Below are 17,015 nucleotides of genomic sequence, written 5' to 3'. Positions count from 1 at the left end.
AGTATGGATCCTTGCAGTCACGAAAGCTTCAAATCCACATTTCACCACTCTGGTTAATGTGGGTTGGTGAAGACGTATAGTATGTATAGTACAACCAATTTTGATGGACTGCCCTTTGCTGCCCACCATGTAGCCCGACACCACACTTTTAGACCTGTTATGCACTATCCTGGCTCAAACCCTGCTGAGCGTCCGATTAAAACACTGACGAGATCTCAATATTTAAAACTGGCCCAAAGCCCCGTCATAGCACGAACATTACACTTTACCTATCTCAACAAATGTGGACATCATGAATCTTTGGTCTAATCTCAGATCTTGTGAGTTATAACTCGGGAGCTCCTCATGCACAGCCAGCCAAGGATAACTCCCTGCTATAGTGACGTCACAGCAAAAGGGCGTGACGTCACCTAAATATGGGCGTGGTCAAAAGCGGCCCCATCCCCCGCTCTTCCCGACCTTGCTTCCCCCCTCGCCGAGGTTACCCACATGAACAATAATAATAAATCATAGATGTACATTATGAAAGAATCAATGATTTTTCACGAAACTGCTCCTGTACGGCCTTTTGCCAATCCCCTGCTGGAGAGCCTCTTGACGATCGCACGAATCGTGTTGGTTATTTGCACATACTTCACCATGCCGGTGAGTATGGGTTGGTAAAGGAAAAGGAGGAGCATTAACGTACAAACAAAAACCTATTTTACTAGAATGCCTTCTGCTTCCCATCATGTAGCCTGTAACACCTGGTATGCACTATCCAGGCTCCAACCTCCTTAACGTTAGATGGAGACATCTGGCACATCCCCAGCAGTTTTGTCCACAGGCTCAACATTTAACACAAACACACATCTCTAACACTAACGTTAAACTTTACCTATCTCGACGAAGGTAGACATCGTGAATCTTTGATTTTTTCTCGAATTCAGAGTCAGAAGTCAGGAGCTCGTCGCGTGCACAGCCAGCCCACGATAAAGTCCGACCCAGAATGATGTCACCGTGACGTCGGTTCAATATAGGCGTGGCCAGAATGTGGGTGTGGCCAACGGCGGCGGCTTCCCCGCCCCCCGCTGCCCCTCCCCGCAGGTTTCTCTCAACCCTCAGTGCGCATGCGCAGGCCGCGCGTCTCGGACATCGCCTTCAGCGGCCGTTGGCGACGCGGCGGTTGTGGCGGGAAAATTAATTAAAAAAACTTCTCCGAATAACCGCGACCTTTAACTACCCTCACGGATAATCCACACGGATCTCTGGACGGCAAGGCGAAGACGATCAATGGAATAATCTCCGGTGAGAGACGGAGAGAGATGGGCAGGCGTGAGGGCGAGCCAGGTTCAACTTCGTTGAACGCTGAGCGCAGAGTGAATGGGGTTTATACTCTTTGGTTCTATTGGGTAAAGTCACGTAGGTGAAAATAAAATAACAATTTTCACCTACGTGACTTTACCCAATAGAACCAAAGAGTATGGATCCTTGCAGTCACGACAGCTTCAAATCCACATTTCACCACTCTGGTTAATGTGGGTTGGTGAAGACGTATAATATGTATAGTACAACCAATTTTGATGGACTGCCCTTTGCTGCCCACCATGTAGCCCGACACCACACTTTTAGACCTGTTATGCACTATCCTGGCTCAAACCCTGCTGGGTTATCACGTTTTTTTTTTTTATCACCGTGCCTCGATTCTTCCTCTTAACCTGCATTTTGTAACCACGAGATAACATGTGCAGTTTTATATGGACGTGCCAACAGTGCCTCCCACATTTCTATTGCCTGGTTCTCCACTGGCCGTTTTCCATGTTGCGCTAGAACCAAAAACCGGGATACGCTAACCTCACGCGGTGTCTGAATATGGCTTGGGGCCAAGCAGGGCCAGGGGCGGGGATAATGACGCGTACATTGTGCGTGACATTCGGTGAGTGCACGGTAAGGACACCAGCGCACACCACACCAGTGGTTCTCAACCGTTGTTGGCTACCGGTGCCCCCCCTCGTTGTTGAATTTAGTTTAAACCGAGTAGCCCCCCCCACTCCCCCCTTGACCCAACGTGGTTCTGAGAAATCAACGTGTGAATAATGAACATCAATATTTTAACCAATTGTCCACTTTGTGAGAGGTATATCCTAACCAGCTGCTAGTAACTGCAAGCGAATAAAAACAAATTAAACGGACGCTCTGCACGCGAGACGTCATTATTCCCCTGATTGGTCTTGTAAACCCGCATTGTGTACGATCAGTGAGTTTAGAAAGTGCTTTCATATCGTTCCAGGTTACCACGTGGATACAAATTGTATCGTAGTTACTTTACATTGTCCGATTCATACATGACTATTCACCAATGACTCATGTCGATATGATTTCACATATTTATACATTATCTCACGTACACCCTGGGGCATTGCCACATAGCCCCCAGGGGTCCGCGTACCCCCGAGTAAAAAAAAAAATACTGCACTACACCACCCACATGCGTCTCGACGCGCTCGTCACACGTGACGTCCGTGGCACGGCTCGGGTTCCGCAGTGGAAACATAACTTGGTGCCTTGAGAGCCACACGGGGCTGGCTCGGCACTGCCTTGGCGCGGCTTGGTAGCGAGGTGGAAAATAATTCGCATCACGTGGAAATTTATAGCAGCCAAATAACTCTGAAAGCACGTTGATTCTAAATGTTAAAGGAACAACCGGAGGACCCAGGGAATAATCCACGCGGCCACGAGAAGACAGAGAGAGAGACACGCAAACTCCAAATATTACAGGCGTCACAATTTGGATCGAACTCACGGACTTCCTGCATACGAGGCGAGGGAGATAACATCTTGCGAGGGAGATAATATCTTGTCATGGAGATAACATCGTGTCAGGGAGATAACATCTTGTGAGGGAGATAATATCTTGTCAGGGAGATAACATCTTGCGCGGGAGATAACATCTTGCGAGGGAGATACCATATTGCGCGGGAGATAACATATGTACTCTTTGGTTCTATTCGGTAAAGTCACGTAGGGGAAAATAAATAAATAAACAAAATGAACAACAATCACGACGTTTCCGCCACAAAACAAGTGGCCTTCATCAGGTGAAGGGACCAAAGAGTATGGATCCTTGCAGTCACGAAAGCTTCAAATCCACATTTCACCACTCTGGTTAATGTGGGTTGGTGAAGACGTATAGTATGTATAGTACAACCAATTTTGATGGACTGCCCTTTGCTGCCCACCATGTAGCCCGACACCACACTTTTAGACCTGTTATGCACTATCCTGGCTCAAACCCTGCTGAGCGTCCGATTAAAACACTGACGAGATCTCAATATTTAAAACTGGCCCAAAGCCCCGTCATAGCACGAACATTACACTTTACCTATCTCAACAAATGTGGACATCATGAATCTTTGGTCTAATCTCAGATCTTGTGAGTTATAACTCGGGAGCTCCTCATGCACAGCCAGCCAAGGATAACTCCCTGCTATAGTGACGTCACAGCAAAAGGGCGTGACGTCACCTAAATATGGGCGTGGTCAAAAGCGGCCCCATCCCCCGCTCTTCCCGACCTTGCTTCCCCCCTCGCCGAGGTTACCCACATGAACAATAATAATAAATCATAGATGTACATTATGAAAGAATCAATGATTTTTCACGAAACTGCTCCTGTACGGCCTTTTGCCAATCCCCTGCTGGAGAGCCTCTTGACGATCGCACGAATCGTGTTGGTTATTTGCACATACTTCACCATGCCGGTGAGTATGGGTTGGTAAAGGAAAAGGAGGAGCATTAACGTACAAACAAAAACCTATTTTACTAGAATGCCTTCTGCTTCCCATCATGTAGCCTGTAACACCTGGTATGCACTATCCAGGCTCCAACCTCCTTAACGTTAGATGGAGACATCTGGCACATCCCCAGCAGTTTTGTCCACAGGCTCAACATTTAACACAAACACACATCTCTAACACTAACGTTAAACTTTACCTATCTCGACGAAGGTAGACATCGTGAATCTTTGATTTTTTCTCGAATTCAGAGTCAGAAGTCAGGAGCTCGTCGCGTGCACAGCCAGCCCACGATAAAGTCCGACCCAGAATGATGTCACCGTGACGTCGGTTCAATATAGGCGTGGCCAGAATGTGGGTGTGGCCAACGGCGGCGGCTTCCCCGCCCCCCGCTGCCCCTCCCCGCAGGTTTCTCTCAACCCTCAGTGCGCATGCGCAGGCCGCGCGTCTCGGACATCGCCTTCAGCGGCCGTTGGCGACGCGGCGGTTGTGGCGGGAAAATTAATTAAAAAAACTTCTCCGAATAACCGCGACCTTTAACTACCCTCACGGATAATCCACACGGATCTCTGGACGGCAAGGCGAAGACGATCAATGGAATAATCTCCGGTGAGAGACGGAGAGAGATGGGCAGGCGTGAGGGCGAGCCAGGTTCAACTTCGTTGAACGCTGAGCGCAGAGTGAATGGGGTTTATACTCTTTGGTTCTATTGGGTAAAGTCACGTAGGTGAAAATAAAATAACAATTTTCACCTACGTGACTTTACCCAATAGAACCAAAGAGTATGGATCCTTGCAGTCACGACAGCTTCAAATCCACATTTCACCACTCTGGTTAATGTGGGTTGGTGAAGACGTATAGTATGTATAGTACAACCAATTTTGATGGACTGCCCTTTGCTGCCCACCATGTAGCCCGACACCACACTTTTAGACCTGTTATGCACTATCCTGGCTCAAACCCTGCTGGGTTATCACGTTTTTTTTTTATCACCGTGCCTCGATTCTTCCTCTTAACCTGCATTTTGTAACCACGAGATAACATGTGCAGTTTTATATGGACGTGCCAACAGTGCCTCCCACATTTCTATTGCCTGGTTCTCCACTGGCCGTTTTCCATGTTGCGCTAGAACCAAAAACCGGGATACGCTAACCTCACGCGGTGTCTGAATATGGCTTGGGGCCAAGCAGGGCCAGGGGCGGGGATAATGACGCGTACATTGTGCGTGACATTCGGTGAGTGCACGGTAAGGACACCAGCGCACACCACACCAGTGGTTCTCAACCGTTGTTGGCTACCGGTGCCCCCCCTCGTTGTTGAATTTAGTTTAAACCGAGTAGCCCCCCCCACTCCCCCCTTGACCCAACGTGGTTCTGAGAAATCAACGTGTGAATAATGAACGTCAATATTTTAACCAATTGTCCACTTTGTGAGAGGTATATCCTAACCAGCTGCTAGTAACTGCAAGCGAATAAAAACAAATTAAACGGACGCTCTGCACGCGAGACGTCATTAGTTCCCTGATTGCTCTTGTAAACCCGCATTGTGTACGATCAGTGAGTTTAGAAAGTGCTTTCATATCGTTCCAGGTTACCACGTGGATACAAATTGTATCGTAGTTACTTTACATTGTCCGATTCATACATGACTATTCACCAATGACTCATGTCGATATGATTTCACATATTTATACATTATCTCACGTACACCCTGGGGCATTGCCACATAGCCCCCAGGGGTCCGCGTACCCCCGAGTAAAAAAAAAAAATACTGCACTACACCACCCACATGCGTCTCGACGCGCTCGTCACACGTGACGTCCGTGGCACGGCTCGGGTTCCGCAGTGGAAACATAACTTGGTGCCTTGAGAGCCACACGGGGCTGGCTCGGCACTGCCCTGGCGCGGCTTGGTAGCGAGGTGGAAAATAATTCGCATCACGTGGAAATTTATAGCAGCCAAATAACTCTGAAAGCACGTTGATTCTAAATGTTAAAGGAACAACCGGAGGACCCAGGGAATAATCCACGCGGCCACGAGAAGACAGAGAGAGAGACACGCAAACTCCAAATATTACAGGCGTCACAATTTGGATCAAACTCACGGACTTCCTGCATACGAGGCGAGGGAGATAACATCTTGCGAGGGAGATAATATCTTGTCATGGAGATAACATCGTGTCAGGGAGATAACATCTTGTGAGGGAGATAATATCTTGTCAGGGAGATAACATCTTGCGCGGGAGATAACATCTTGCGAGGGAGATACCATATTGCGCGGGAGATAACATATGTACTCTTTGGTTCTATTCGGTAAAGTCACGTAGGGGAAAATAAATAAATAAACAAAATGAACAACAATCACGACGTTTCCGCCACAAAACAAGTGGCCTTCATCAGGTGAAGGGACCAAAGAGTATGGATCCTTGCAGTCACGAAAGCTTCAAATCCACATTTCACCACTCTGGTTAATGTGGGTTGGTGAAGACGTATAGTATGTATAGTACAACCAATTTTGATGGACTGCCCTTTGCTGCCCACCATGTAGCCCGACACCACACTTTTAGACCTGTTATGCACTATCCTGGCTCAAACCCTGCTGAGCGTCCGATTAAAACACTGACGAGATCTCAATATTTAAAACTGGCCCAAAGCCCCGTCATAGCACGAACATTACACTTTACCTATCTCAACAAATGTGGACATCATGAATCTTTGGTCTAATCTCAGATCTTGTGAGTTATAACTCGGGAGCTCCTCATGCACAGCCAGCCAAGGATAACTCCCTGCTATAGTGACGTCACAGCAAAAGGGCGTGACGTCACCTAAATATGGGCGTGGTCAAAAGCGGCCCCATCCCCCGCTCTTCCCGACCTTGCTTCCCCCCTCGCCGAGGTTACCCACATGAACAATAATAATAAATCATAGATGTACATTATGAAAGAATCAATGATTTTTCACGAAACTGCTCCTGTACGGCCTTTTGCCAATCCCCTGCTGGAGAGCCTCTTGACGATCGCACGAATCGTGTTGGTTATTTGCACATACTTCACCATGCCGGTGAGTATGGGTTGGTAAAGGAAAAGGAGGAGCATTAACGTACAAACAAAAACCTATTTTACTAGAATGCCTTCTGCTTCTCATCATGCAGCCTGTAACACCTGGTATGCACTATCCAGGCTCCAACCTCCTTAACGTTAGATGGAGACATCTGGCACATCCCCAGCAGTTTTGTCCACAGGCTCAACATTTAACACAAACACACATCTCTAACACTAACGTTAAACTTTACCTATCTCGACGAAGGTAGACATCGTAAATCTTTGATTTTTTCTCGAATTCAGAGTCAGAAGTCAGGAGCTCGTCGCGTGCACAGCCAGCCCACGATAAAGTCCGACCCAGAATGATGTCACCGTGACGTCGTTTCAATATAGGCGTGGCCAGAATGTGGGTGTGGCCAACGGCGGCGGCTTCCCCGCCCCCCGCTGCCCCTCCCCCGCAGGTTTCTCTCAACCCTCAGTGCGCATGCGCAGGCCGCGCGTCTCGGACATCGCCTTCAGCGGCCGTTGGCGACGCGGCGGTTGTGGCGGGAAAATTAATTAAAAAAACTTCTCCGAATAACCGCGACCTTTAACTACCCTCACGGATAATCCACACGGATCTCTGGACGGCAAGGCGAAGACGATCAATGGAATAATCTCCGGTGAGAGACGGAGAGAGATGGGCAGGCGTGAGGGCGAGCCAGGTTCAACTTCGTTGAACGCTGAGCGCAGAGTGAATGGGGTTTATACTCTTTGGTTCTATTGGGTAAAGTCACGTAGGTGAAAATAAAATAACAATTTTCACCTACGTGACTTTACCCAATAGAACCAAAGAGTATGGATCCTTGCAGTCACGACAGCTTCAAATCCACATTTCACCACTCTGGTTAATGTGGGTTGGTGAAGACGTATAGTATGTATAGTACAACCAATTTTGATGGACTGCCCTTTGCTGCCCACCATGTAGCCCGACACCACACTTTTAGACCTGTTATGCACTATCCTGGCTCAAACCCTGCTGGGTTATCACGTTTTTTTTTATCACCGTGCCTCGATTCTTCCTCTTAACCTGCATTTTGTATCCACGAGATAACATGTGCAGTTTTATATGGACGTGCCAACAGTGCCTCCCACATTTCTATTGCCTGGTTCTCCACTGGCCGTTTTCCATGTTGCGCTAGAACCAAAAACCGGGATACGCTAACCTCACGCGGTGTCTGAATATGGCTTGGGGCCAAGCAGGGCCAGGGGCGGGGATAATGACGCGTACATTGTGCGTGACATTCGGTGAGTGCACGGTAAGGACACCAGCGCACACCACACCAGTGGTTCTCAACCGTTGTTGGCTACCGGTGCCCCCCCTCGTTGTTGAATTTAGTTTAAACCGAGTAGCCCCCCCCACTCCCCCCTTGACCCAACGTGGTTCTGAGAAATCAACGTGTGAATAATGAACGTCAATATTTTAACCAATTGTCCACTTTGTGAGAGGTATATCCTAACCAGCTGCTAGTAACTGCAAGCGAATAAAAACAAATTAAACGGACGCTCTGCACGCGAGACGTCATTAGTTCCCTGGCTGCTCTTGTAAACCCGCATTGTGTACGATCAGTGAGTTTAGAAAGTGCTTTCATATCGTTCCAGGTTACCACGTGGATACAAATTGTATCGTAGTTACTTTACATTGTCCGATTCATACATGACTATTCACCAATGACTCATGTCGATATGATTTCACATATTTATACATTATCTCACGTACACCCTGGGGCATTGCCACATAGCCCCCAGGGGTCCGCGTACCCCCGAGTAAAAAAAAAAAAATTACTGCACTACACCACCCACATGCGTCTCGACGCGCTCGTCACACGTGACGTCCGTGGCACGGCTCGGGTTCCGCAGTGGAAACATAACTTGGTGCCTTGAGAGCCACACGGGGCTGGCTCGGCACTGCCCTGGCGCGGCTTGGTAGCGAGGTGGAAAATAATTCGCATCACGTGGAAATTTATAGCAGCCAAATAACTCTGAAAGCACGTTGATTCTAAATGTTAAAGGAACAACCGGAGGACCCAGGGAATAATCCACGCGGCCACGAGAAGACAGAGAGAGAGACACGCAAACTCCAAATATTACAGGCGTCACAATTTGGATCGAACTCACGGACTTCCTGCATACGAGGCGAGGGAGATAACATCTTGCGAGGGAGATAATATCTTGTCATGGAGATAACATCGTGTCAGGGAGATAACATCTTGTGAGGGAGATAATATCTTGTCAGGGAGATAACATCTTGCGCGGGAGATAACATCTTGCGAGGGAGATACCATATTGCGCGGGAGATAACATATGTACTCTTTGGTTCTATTCGGTAAAGTCACATAGGGGAAAATAAATAAATAAACAAAATGAACAACAATCACGACGTTTCCGCCACAAAACAAGTGGCCTTCATCAGGTGAAGGGACCAAAGAGTATGGATCCTTGCAGTCACGAAAGCTTCAAATCCACATTTCACCACTCTGGTTAATGTGGGTTGGTGAAGACGTATAGTATGTATAGTACAACCAATTTTGATGGACTGCCCTTTGCTGCCCACCATGTAGCCCGACACCACACTTTTAGACCTGTTATGCACTATCCTGGCTCAAACCCTGCTGAGCGTCCGATTAAAACACTGACGAGATCTCAATATTTAAAACTGGCCCAAAGCCCCGTCATAGCACGAACATTACACTTTACCTATCTCAACAAATGTGGACATCATGAATCTTTGGTCTAATCTCAGATCTTGTGAGTTATAACTCGGGAGCTCCTCATGCACAGCCAGCCAAGGATAACTCCCTGCTATAGTGACGTCACAGCAAAAGGGCGTGACGTCACCTAAATATGGGCGTGGTCAAAAGCGGCCCCATCCCCCGCTCTTCCCGACCTTGCTTCCCCCCTCGCCGAGGTTACCCACATGAACAATAATAATAAATCATAGATGTACATTATGAAAGAATCAATGATTTTTCACGAAACTGCTCCTGTACGGCCTTTTGCCAATCCCCTGCTGGAGAGCCTCTTGACGATCGCACGAATCGTGTTGGTTATTTGCACATACTTCACCATGCCGGTGAGTATGGGTTGGTAAAGGAAAAGGAGGAGCATTAACGTACAAACAAAAACCTATTTTACTAGAATGCCTTCTGCTTCCCATCATGTAGCCTGTAACACCTGGTATGCACTATCCAGGCTCCAACCTCCTTAACGTTAGATGGAGACATCTGGCACATCCCCAGCAGTTTTGTCCACAGGCTCAACATTTAACACAAACACACATCTCTAACACTAACGTTAAACTTTACCTATCTCGACGAAGGTAGACATCGTGAATCTTTGATTTTTTCTCGAATTCAGAGTCAGAAGTCAGGAGCTCGTCGCGTGCACAGCCAGCCCACGATAAAGTCCGACCCAGAATGATGTCACCGTGACGTCGGTTCAATATAGGCGTGGCCAGAATGTGGGTGTGGCCAACGGCGGCGGCTTCCCCGCCCCCCGCTGCCCCTCCCCGCAGGTTTCTCTCAACCCTCAGTGCGCATGCGCAGGCCGCGCGTCTCGGACATCGCCTTCAGCGGCCGTTGGCGACGCGGCGGTTGTGGCGGGAAAATTAATAAAAAAAACTTCTCCGAATAACCGCGACCTTTAACTACCCTCACGGATAATCCACACGGATCTCTGGACGGCAAGGCGAAGACGATCAATGGAATAATCTCCGGTGAGAGACGGAGAGAGATGGGCAGGCGTGAGGGCGAGCCAGGTTCAACTTTGTTGAACGCTGAGCGCAGAGTGAATGGGGTTTGCCTCACTCAGCACGCGGCTTGGACACTTCGGTGTGCAAAGTGTTGTCTGGTTGTGCCGTGTAAAGGAGGAGACATTCAGTAAATGTCGTTGGTTTGTTAATGGGAGTGTGTGGCGCGGTAATGGACTGGGTACGACTTACAACACAAGTTCTGCTCACATTGCACGCTAAGGGTTAGCACGGCGATTACTGTGTGCATTTATTAGTTATTGTTTATGTTAAAAGTAGTATTGATTGTTAAGACAATAATGTTTAGTATTTGTAGGTGAATAATTTCAATATTGTACAGTATAGCATTGTCCTGCTGTGTGGCTCTCAGGTGGCGAGCATCAGTGCAGCAATATTCAGTACGTGGTTGTAATGTACTTCTATAGCCCCCTGCCACCAGTGCAGCAATATTCAGTACGTGGTTGTAATGTACTTCTATAGCCCCCTGCTACAAGTGCAGCAATATTCAGTACGTGGTTGTAATGTACTTCTATAGCCCCCTGCCACCAGTGCAGCAATATTCAGTACGTGGTTGTAATGTACTTCTATAGCCCCCTGCTACAAGTGCAGCAATATTCAGTACGTGGTTGTAATGTACTTCTATAGCCCCCTGCCACCAGTGCAGCAATATTCAGTACGTGGTTGTAATGTACTTCTATAGCCCCCTGCTTCAAGTGCAGCAATATTCAGTACGTGGTTGTAATGTACTTCTATAGCCCCCTGCCACCAGTTCAGCAATATTCAGTACGTGGTTGTAATGCACTTCTATAGCCCCCTGCCACCAGTTCAGCAATATTCAGTACGTGGTTGTAATGAACTTCTATAGCCCCCTGCCACCAGTGCAGCAATATTCAGTACGTGGTTGTAATGAACTTCTATAGCCCCCTGCCACCGGTGCAGCAATATTCAGTACGTGGTTGTAATGCACTTCTATAGCCCCCTGCCATCAGTGCAGCAATATTCAGTACATGGTTGTAATGCACTTCTATAGCCCCCTGCCATCACCAAACTCACACTGACCAGCGTGGTGAAGTATGGTAAATAACCCCTCCCCCTGGGAGCTGCATAGCATGGGACAGCTGTCAGCCAGCAATGGATTTAAAAAGGAGCTGTACTCCGCACACGTTGTTATTCAGGGTAGGGTAAGGAACTTGGAGGTTCGGTACACATAATGTGCTCGAAAAGTATTGTATTCTGTATGTGTGTTGAACCTCTTTCGCATCATACAAAGCCAACCGTGCTCTTCGGAGATGCGATAATATGTAAATATAAGTAGTCATACTACTGTAATACCACTTAATATTTAGCATTCATTGTATTAGTAGTACGGTAATTTTTTGATATGCAGGTGTGCATGCCAAACGTTAACCAATGTTAAATGTTAAACCTTCTCTTTTGAATACAGTGTGTTTTAAACATGGAGTTGTCTCCAGCTAATTCTTAAATGTATATCATTCATAATGTAGTAGTAGGCAGGTAGTGCATTTATGACACTTCAATTGTACATATAGCTTGCAGGTGTGATGAAGGAAACCATGGGAAAGGCAGGAATTTTTGTTGAAAAAAGGACAACAGCCACAGTAGCTTAAGAGACCTAACGCGAAGTGGTCGACACTGGCCCATGCGATCGCGTTGCGACGTCGGACCCACTTTCCGCACACAGCAGCTCCTCATGGTGCCCCCCATACCAGGACCAGTGGTGACCTGGTAGCCACAGCCATTCCTCTCCCTGGCCCCATCCGGTCCGGGCATCCCAAATCGTACAAAATGTACAGCAACGGTGGTGAGACAAACAGCCCTTCGGGCGACAGCACTTTGACGGACACAAGCCCTCGCGGCAGCCTGGGCAGCTCGCTGCTCCGGACCGGAAGCGGCGGCTACCGCAGCCCTGTGGTGTGCGGAGAGCGGTGCTGCTCGTAGGCGAGCGGTGCGCTGGACGCCTACATCGAGGACTTTGAGCAGAGCGGAATCTGTGCGTCACCGCCACCCAGGATACGTGCAGAGCACAGCGCCGCGCAGCATGGCGGAGCGGAGACGCGCGGAGGAGAGGAGGATGCACAGTGTGGATGAGGGTGGGTTGCGCCTCTCGCCACGCGAGGTATCGCTCCGTGGTGCTTGCGCTCGAGTGGCTATCGAGTGCACGCGGTGCAATGGTATCGAAGCTATAGTAATAGGTTTTTACCCTTTTATCTGGCACAAACACTGACACCTTTATACAAGGGATCATGTTTGCAATAACCACAACACAAGTAGTCAAAATGCAAACAAAAAAGACAACTCTGATAATATGCACTGTCCTTGAATTTGATTGGTCCACACCCGAGACGGCTTTTCTGAGATCCCAGTCTCCACTGGTGTTAGAATAAGAAGACGCCAAAAGGCGTCTTCTTATTCTTAGCGTCTTCTTGTTTGCATTTTGACTACTTGCGTTGTGGTTATCGCAAACATGATCCCTTGTATAAAGGTGTCAGTTTTTGTGCCAGATAAAAGGGTAAAAACCTATTACTATATCTTGTTACTGGCAAAGGAGGTCTCACAAGGTATCGAAGCTAGTTGACTGGAGGGGGGATAATTGGAGAGGAGAACCCCATTTATTTGCTTGTACTGGGTGCTTGTCAATTATGCTATGCTATCATGAATGTAATGTAATTCCCCTAGAAAAAAAAACCCTTAATAAGGTCTAAAGATACATTTTCGTGAGAGTCCCACACTGGGATGCTTGGCAAATTCCATTAATGAGTTCATTTTATGTCAGAGAAAACTATCCACAGTAAGCACACGCATAAGAGAGGATAGCATAGGTCTGAACAGATAGGTCGGTGCATGCATTTCTTTCTCCTGTCATCTTCCAGCAACTTCACTAATTATCGAGTTTGTAAAGTTTGTGAAATCTAAGTGATCCTCCAACCTTTGTGTCAAAATTTGCAGATCCTAGACTGGACACATCTGAAGTTTAAACAATAACAGCTCATGCACTGATTTATCCCATATTCTCACAAACTCCACAAATGGATAACATCATTAGTTACTGATGGTGCAAAGTAAGGCAACATTGCAGGATTGCCATTCAGGGGTCAAGGAATCTAGGGGAGAGCAAATTCATTGTGTACCAGTAAAATGTCTGTGGGTCTTACATTGCAGGTGGCATGCTGCTTGTGGAGGACCTCATCTCGGGCACGTGCTGCCTCACTGCTGCGCTGCAGCGGTCGTGGCTCATAGCCCGACGGTCAGTCTAACCACGGACCAGCTCCTAGCGGCGCCAGTTGACGGTTCCTCCAAGTCCTTGCTCCGCTCGCCTGGCGCCCACCGAGACCTCGCAGTGTCGCACAGAGGCAAGCGGTCATCTCTCGGGGTCACCGCGCACAGCCTCGGCGCATCATTGGTGAGGGGCAATAAGCCAACTGAACGGTTGAGCTCAACAGCGAGAAGCAACAAGGCCCTGGTGCCATTAAATGAGTCGGCAAAGCCCAAAAATTATTTCTTTTCTAACCAGAAGAATGTTTTGTTGTACTTATGGAGCAGTGAAGCAACTAGGCGTGAGCACTTGCCGAACGGCGGCTGTGCGACAAGTACCTATCCCAGGTGGTTGACAAGCCAAAAGGATGAGCTGGATGTGTCGGGGATCACGAGCATTCCTGAGCTCAGGTACCCGGCCTGGCTGCGTGACTGCGATGTGGACTCCCAGACCAGCAGCCACGAGACGGATACCAGCACGAAGAGAGCAGGTGCCGCTCAGAGCCCGCAAAGCAGACCAAAGTACCCAGAGTGGCTCAAAGATTTGGACATCTCCGGCCTTACGAATGTAGCCAACGAGGAGCCCGTGTCAGAGGACCTTAGATCCCTAGGTGTGTGTATATATACATAGTCTGTATATAGCAGATGACATTTCATATGTTTTCAGGTACATATTCAGTCTTTTCTCACAGAGACGGCTGAGCGGCCACCCATGTGGTTGTGACATGCGATGCGTGATTCTTGATGCACAGCCTCATTGGAGGAGCTGCTGAGCAGGGCGCGCATGGAGTTGGAATCCCCCGGCTTGGAGGCCCCCTCCCCGGGCAGCTTCAACACGGACGTCTTCCTAGGGGCTGATCGTCCCTGGGAAAACCCCTCCACGCCATTGTGAATTTATCTTTATATTCACACTCACGCACAGCATAGAGGCTGCACCGCCTCTAAGTATGATGTCAGATTATGAATGTTATAAGCTAAGCAGGTAAGCCTGGTTATTACTTGGATGGGAGACTATTTGGAAATAGCATATATTATAGATTTTGGCTGCTAGGTAACCAGGAGTTAGTAATACAGCAATGGAATCTTGAATCTATATCCGGAGTTTTGCATTTTACTCCCTCTGTTTTCACCGGGTTCTCCGATTTCCTCTCACATACCACTCGCTGATGAAATTTGCAAAATATCACTGCCAAACCATCCTGAGACTTGGTGAGATTTTTCTGGCTTCCACCATGATAATAAGTCAACCAAGTAATTTTCTCTCAATCGTGTCTCTTCTCAGGGCCGTGTACCACCTGTCGCATCTGAAAGAGCTGGTTAACACCATCAAGGAGAACAAGGATGGCTGCATTTTATGGCGGTGGTCGAGGTTTGTACTCAGAAGGATACGTTTGCTTGGTCCTGCTAATTCATCAATGGTACTTCAGGTGCTGTGGTGTGAATCGCAATTACTTGTGAACTTGTGGGGCCCATGGGGTACAGTAATTGCCCTGTTAATGGAAGTGCCACAACAAAGTATTGGAAAAATGTGATGAAGTTCGTTCAGGGTTGGAGTTAGTGAATGGTTGCAGCAGTATTTTGCACAGCAAATCCATACAGACTCAAATGTCACTTGAAAGAGAACGGATATGTGAACAATATTGTGAGCACAACTAAACTTCTTTTGGTTTTAGTCATTTTGGAAGGAGACTACTTTATTGGGAACATACATGCTAGTATTTGTGTAGTTATAAACATTTGGGAAATCACTGTAAAAGTACATTTGCTTATTTAGATTGCACTATACCTGTATTGTAAAATTTCAGAACCTTTTATGTAATTTGTAATCAATAAACCAAAGTTGCATATTGTATGCAACCCATGACTTGGATTGTTTTTATCATGTCTTGTTTAGCATGGTTGGTTATGTACAATGTGAAAGAAATTCAACATACATTAAATATTTTCTGATATTTGAATGTTTATATTGTACATGTATATTTATTTTACAATAAATCTGAGACAAAGGCTTATACACATGGAATTGAAAATATTCAGCTATGATTTGTATTTCTCAAGTATTTTAAGAAAAGTCAGCGAGTCTCGTGACATGTCTTCACATTTGGGGGTGATGATTGTGATGATATACAGTCATTAACCTGCTTACATTCCTAGAATATGTAAGGTGAATTTGGGCATTCTGGGTGATGGGGTTTTAGGCCAAACACAGGCAGATGGTTGGGGCTAGATGTTTTCAAGCATCTATTAATTATTCATCGGCATGTACTATCTTACTATGATGTAAAGTTCAAAAACATGGTTCATGAAGGGAATGGAATAAAAACTCAACTGTGCACAAGTATGGAGGAATTAATACTTGGAATTCAATGCAAAGATCTGGCCATATGGCGTTTACTGGGCACCAGGGTTGCCAAACAACACATGAAAGATGTGTATCAGGCACAGCGTCTGCATTATGAAAAAAATATCACTTCCTGAAGAAGTGCATTTTGCTTCTCCTGTCTTAGGTCATCAAAATAAATTAGAGCAAATGTGACTCGACTGACACAGGCAGCATTTATACTTGTGAAGTGTTCTCCTTCCGACGTGTGGTGTGTGTCGCACACACTGTCGGAGACGAGGTAGTTGCAGGAGACATCGTCTCTTTATTATCTTGTTCACACCAACTCCGGCCTCACTCGACCACGTTGCCATAGAGCCCGGCCTAGACACGACCCTGTCCGTGTTGCACCGACGGCGTCGACCGAGAAGGCCAACTACTGTCTGGCCACGCAATGATTGGGCGAATGCGGTGGCAACGACAGCGATGACGAGACGAGTCCACTCCCAGAACCGGCAGCCCGGAGCTCTCGCTCTCCGCTGCTTATATTATATTCTACTCGGCGCGGCTTGGCTCTGCCCAATCCACGCCTCCCTTCTCGAACCGACCAGAGGGTTCCAGAGGCTTCCCTATGAGGTCTTCCATGACCCTTGCCCCAATTCCTCTGCCCGGCCGGCATACCCGTATATATGCTCAACGGCGTGTGCGCAAACTTTCCACTGCAGTTGCCGCTGCTGGACAGCAGTCAGCGCTGTGTCACTACACTTGTATGAACACAAGAATTACATAATCACATCTACACTTATATGTAATGGGCTGAGATAGG

The 17,015-nt window shown here is 47.4% G+C and overlaps 1 long non-coding RNA gene across 2 annotated transcripts; it reads left to right on the top strand.

Annotated features, from left to right (window-relative positions):
• Positions 1-8,783: 8,783 nt before the first annotated feature.
• LOC142924812 (uncharacterized) lies at positions 8,784-15,739 on the top strand. Of its 2 annotated transcripts, none has more exons than XR_012941884.1 (4): positions 8,784-10,563; positions 12,299-12,707; positions 13,777-14,757; positions 15,152-15,739. It is a non-coding gene; the product is annotated as an uncharacterized LOC142924812 (long non-coding RNA). The 2 variants fall into 2 exon arrangements; XR_012941885.1 differs by having other exon boundaries at positions 8,788-10,563; positions 12,627-12,707.
• Positions 15,740-17,015: the final 1,276 nt, after the last annotated feature.

The sequence above is a fragment of the Petromyzon marinus genome, chromosome 17 (assembly GCF_048934315.1).
Source record: "Petromyzon marinus isolate PM22_M1 ecotype Great Lakes invasive population chromosome 17, UKy_Petmar_22M1.pri1.0, whole genome shotgun sequence".
Lineage (NCBI taxonomy): Eukaryota > Metazoa > Chordata > Hyperoartia > Petromyzontiformes > Petromyzontidae > Petromyzon > Petromyzon marinus.
This window is presented reverse-complemented; position numbering and strand designations above follow the sequence as displayed.